Raw genomic sequence first — 6,000 nt, 5'->3', positions numbered from 1 at the left:
ATTACTGAAATTCAACATGACTCCTACAAATTGATATTGATCTAAATTTTTGATTGGCATTAATATCCTTATAGATAAGTATACAAGAAAAAAATGCTTAATTTCAAATCTCTATGCTGAACATTTTCTAAATCCTATACCATCTTTATCTTCATTGCATCTAGTTAATTTCTACATAGCATTCAAATTTTATAGTTTAAAATCCATTTATTCTACCCTAGGCCCAGATAGTAGCAGCCCATGCATGTGATCTATTAAGTGTTACTTATGGTTTTTCTGCCATCTCCAGAGGCATAAAAGACAATCTCTCCAAGGCAACCATGTGCTTTATATCTGGACAGATTTCATTGTTAGAGAGCTTTCCCTTTCAGTGGAGTCATAACAGCCTCTTACTAACTTCAGTCAGTTCTAGCTTTACTTTCTTGGGTTACATGGAGTAAAACTTTTTTTTTCTGCTTGATCATAAAGAATTTCAAGACTTTCCTAAGTATTCAAAATGCCAATGAGTAACAATTCTGGCTTAAGGTGAGTTATAAACAGATACTATGATTTATAAACATATGAATGCTTGGTTTTCATCTAATGAAACAATAAGAAATATTCTCTCATGTAATTTCTATAACTCTTGACTACCTCTCCTTTGTTAGGTACAAACACTTTGAGTGGTAAAAATGTCCTCTTGGTGAATTGATATCTTTGTCATCATGAAATGATTCTCCTTATCTCTGGTAATATTCTTTGCTCTGAAATCTAGATTGTCTGATATTCATATAGCCAATCAAGCTTTCTTTTGATTAATGTTAGTATCATATATCTTTTCCCATCCTTTTAACCTATTTCTATCTTTACATTAAGGTGTGTTTCTTGAAAGCAGCAAATAATTGGATTTTCCTTTTTTTATCTAATTTGACAATCTGTCTTTTAATTTACATATTGACATATAACACACATATGTTTATGTCTAATACATTTATATAGAATATATTTACATTTAATATATATTGTACATAAAATATATAGGTTTAAATATAATATAGATTATTGATATGATCAGAGTTGAGTCTGCCATCTTTTTGTTTTCTATTTGTCCTTTCTGTTTTCTTGTTACCTTTTTCCTTTTTTCTGCTTTTGGATAAATCAAGTATTTTATGATTTCATTACATCTCCTTTGTTAATTTACTACCTATAGATCTTTAGTTCTTACTATTAAAGCAATTATTTTTAAAAGAGATTTAAATAATAAGAAAAATTCTCATATATTTACCCATGTAGTTACCCTTTCTAATGATTTTCTTTCCTTTGTGTAGATCCATATTTTCATGTGGTATGTTTTTTTCTCTTGCCTGAAAATCTTCCTTTAATATTTCTTCCAGTAAATGTGTGGAGTAAGGGATGAATTCTTTTAACTTTTATACATAAAAAAGTCTTTATTTCACCTTCACTTTTAAAAGATGTTTTTATTGGGCATAGAGTTCTAGATTGACAGAATTTTCTTTCAGTACTTTAAAGATGTTGCTTCACTGTGTTTTTACTTGTGTTATTTCCAAAGAGAAAATCTGCCGCTTTCCTAATCTTTATTATTTTGTATATAACAGAGCCTTCTCTCCCTGCCCCACTCACCCACCCCCTGCAACTGCTCTGAAGATTTTCTCTTTTTCACTGTTTTTGAGCAACTTGATAATGATGTGCCTTGGTATAGGTTCCTCACATTTCTTGTGCTTGGAGTTCATTGAGATTCTTGACCTGTTGGTTTATAGTGTGGAAAATTTGGGGCCATTACTACTTCAAATATTTTTTTCTGCCTTCCCAGGCCTACCTTTGGGGGCTCCAATTACACTTATATCAGTCTTCTTATATTAGTTGTCCCACAGCTCATTGATGCTCTTGTCTTTAAATTTTTTTCCTCTGTGTTTTATTTTGTATCATTTATATCATATGTCTTCATATTCATTCATCTTTTTTTCTATGACATCCAATTTATCATTAATCATATTTAGTATATTTTCCATTTCATACTCTAAAGTCCAATTTGTTTTGTTTTGTTTTGTTTTTTTGCGGTACACAGGCCTCTCACTGTTGTAGCCTCTCCCGTTGCAGAACACAGGCTCTGGACGCGCAGGCTCAGCAGCCATGGCTCACGGGCCCAGCCGCTCCGTGGCATGTGGGATCTTCCTGGACCGGGGCACGAACCCGTGTCCCCTGCATCGGCAGGAGGACTCTCAACCACTGTGCCACCAGGGAAGCCCTATATTTTGTTTTATGTCTTCTATATCTCTACTTTATATTTTTGAATATAAAGCACACATTTATAACTGTTTTAATGTCCTTGCATTCTAACATCTGTAACAGTTTTGAGTTAGTTTTAATTGGTTGATTTTTCTCCTCACTATTTTCTTGCTCTTCATATTTTCTTGCTTCTTTAGCATGCTTGGTAATTTTTTATTGAATACCAGACATTGTTAGTTTTATATTATTGAGTAGAATGATTTTGTATTTCTATAAATAATTTTTAATTTTGTCTTGGGACACAGTTCTTTTAGGAAAAGTGTGTGTATCCCTTTGGATCTTGCTATTACCATTTGTTAGGTAGGACCAGAGAAATATTCAGGCTAGAACTAATTATCCCCTACTACTGAGACATAGCCCTTTTGAGTACTCTATCCAATGCCTTATGAATTTTGAGATTTTTCCAGTGTGGTTGATAGGAACAGGTACTAGTCCTGACCCTGTATGAACATAGGGTACTATTCTCTCTAATTATTTCAGGTGGATCTTTCTTTGGTCTTGAATAGTTATGTCATGTGCGTTTGGTGATCAATACTGTGCTGAATCCTTAAGTGCTATTCATATTTCTAGGGTACCCACTCTGTTCAGCTCTCTCATCTCCAGTATTCTGTTTTGGTAAATTCCAGCTGCCTTCATCTCTCTGGAATCTCAGCTGTCTCCTTAACAGAGTCTGCATGGCTGTGCCTGAGTTTCTCCTTCATTCTCTATGACTTAGAAATTTTCTTAAGACAGTAAGCTGGGGCAATTTTAAGTCTCAGCTTGTTTGTTTACTATCTCTCATGCATCACTTATCTGCATTTCAAGAGACTGTTGTCCAGTATCTTGAAAACCATTGTTTCATATATTTTATCTGTTTGTTTTTATTTGTTTCTTTACTTATTGCAGGCAGCAGTATAACTCCAGTTCCTATTACTTTCTTTTGGCTAGAATCATGAGTCCAGTCAATTCTTTTGATTGATTTTTCTTCTTAACATAAATTCTATTTCCTGTTTCTTGGTTTGTCTGGTAATTTTGGACTGTATGCTAGTCATTTTATGTTTACTTTGTTCAGTGATGAATATTTTTCTTTCCTCTAAAGGTCCTTGAGGTTTGTGCTGGGACACAGTAAAGTTACTTGAAAATACTTTGATCCTTTCTAGCCTTGATTTTAAGCTTTGTTAGGTGGAACCAGAGCAACCTTTTGTGGTTAATTTTTTCTCACTACCAGGGAAATACCATTCTCAGATCTTTAACTGAATGACAGGTTTTTCCCTTTGATTGGTGGGAACACAAGCCATCTCCTCTCCTGTTTTACTCTGGATATTATTCCCTCTACTTCTTAGCATGCTTTTCTCCACAGCCTTGAGTAGTTTCCTCACACACAGTTACTGACTATCACTCAGTTGAAGACTCTAGGTGGACAATTTGCTGCAAATCTCTCTTTGAAGTTCTCTCTTCTTGGTATCATGCCATGTAAATTTTACCTCCCTTGGTCTCCTCAACTCTCAGCTTTGTATCCTCATCTCAGGGAGACTGCTGTGCTCTACCTGTGTTTTCTCTCTCTATTCAGCAGACTGGACACTATAGACAGTAAGCTGTGGCTGTATAGAGCTAACTTGGGTTCTGTTCCCACTCCCAAGGATCATGACCTGCATTATCTAATGTCCAGTGTCAGAAAACTCTTGTTTCATGAAGCTTTTTTTTTTTTAACTGCTTTTTTTCTTTTATTGTTTCAGGTGGGAGGAAATATTCTTTCCTTGTTACTGCATCTTGGCCAGAAGTGGAAATCTTATCATTAAAAACAAAACAAAACAAAACCTGGTGTATCCCTTAGCATACATATTTTTTTGTTTCTCTTTTCAGAAAATAACTCAGGTATTTTAGTTTTCTTATTTGCCTTCTAATCATTTTCTTCCTACTGAAATTATGAAAGCTTCAAGCATCTTTCACAGTGTTCCAGAAGTTTTATTCTGTATAAACTACATGTTAGTCTTCAGTAGAGTATCTTTTCCTTTTCTTTTTCCCCCCTTTTTTCTTTATTTTTTTCCCTTTTTCCATTTTTTTTTTTGATTTTGGTTGTTTGATGTGCAATATGTTTTTTTTTTTTTTTTTTCTGCTGTACGTGGGCCTCTCACTGTTGTGGCCTCTCCCGCTGCAGAGCACAGGCTCCGGACGCACAGGCCCAGTGGCCACGGCTCACCGGCCCAGCCGCTCCGCGGCACATGGGATCCTCCCAGACCGGGGCACGAACCCGCACCCCCTGCATCGGCAGGCGGACTCTCAACCACTGCGCCACCAGGGAGGCCCATGTTTTTGTATGCAGGTAGTAAATAAACTTTGATCTTCCAAAAAAAAAAAAAAAAAAAAAACCAGCCAAAGGGCATAGGGAGAAGACAATGGAATCTTGATTGAGTAGACTTCTGTCTGATTCCAGCTTTCACCACTTACTGTTTGTATCTTTGGGAAAGATCTCTCTAAATTTTAGTAAAATAGGGATGCTAGCAATAATGTATGTCCAACCTACTCAAAAGGTTGTTCATGAGGCCCAAATGAGAATATGTATTAAAAATTGTAATTTGTAAAGCATTTTACATGTTAATATTGCCCTTCATCACCAAGATTGGTTCAAACTTGATTTTTTCTCTCTTTCAGTATATTTGGTGTCCTTCTGTTCCTTTATTTTCTTTCTGAATACATGCCTCTCTTTCCATGTTTTCTTCTTTCCTAATCTCACTGAATTTGTGTTTAGACCTCTGTTAAATATGGGAGAGTGTGAAAAAAATATATCAGAACAAATACATATATATATATAGATATATATAGATATAGATATATAGATATAGATATAGATATATCAGGAAACTTGAATTCCTGTCACAGCTCTTCCACTTATGGCTAACAGACTTGAGGAAAATCATTCAACCATGCTGATTTTCAGTTTTACTGACCATGAAATGGAAATAAGATATTATCTGCTTACCTTAAAGAGTTAATGTGAGGATCAAATATATAAAATATAGACAGTATATAAATATTTTTATATATACATATTGTGTACAAATTAGTATTATACTCTATTATTATATAAATATCCTATTATAAAAATAAAGTTTATATGCAATTGCTCTATAAGTACAATAATAATAAGTATATTAATAGCCTTTATTAATGCAAGTAACTGCATAGAGTTCTTAAATAATTTCCTATACAGTTTTACAATACTTCTCAGAAGCATAAGTAGTATTTTCTATCTAGAAGTGACAGAAAAAATAACCCCTATCTTACACTGTAGACTAAAGCTGGTTATTGCATTTTCCAAGGTTGTGTATGTAGATAACAAATAAATGTCCACTACTTACAGCTTCTTGCTCAGAAATATTAAAATTACTTTCTGGAAAAATACCTTCTTAAATAGAGGTGTTTTATAGTAAGGATGTGGTGATGAAATGCATTAATATCATGTGGGAGGTGTCACTCAAAATAAACAAAAAATCCACTTAATGCAAAATAATTTCTATATTCACTTTTAAATTTCTATATTCACTTTTAAATTCACTTTTAAATAACTCCTGCCCCCCCCCAATAGTGTTAGTTAACTAACTAGTAATATAGTGGAAACTAAAATTCAGATAAAAGAAATTACTACAGCAAAATTTCATTCTCTGATTCATTTAAAATATATATTGTAAAATTTTTATTGGAGTATACTTGATTTACAATGTTGTGTTAGTTTCA

Source organism: Mesoplodon mirus (genome assembly GCF_964341445.2).
Source record: "Mesoplodon mirus genome assembly, chromosome: 5".
Taxonomy (NCBI): Eukaryota; Metazoa; Chordata; class Mammalia; order Artiodactyla; family Ziphiidae; genus Mesoplodon; species Mesoplodon mirus.
Note: the sequence above shows the minus strand (reverse complement) of the source record.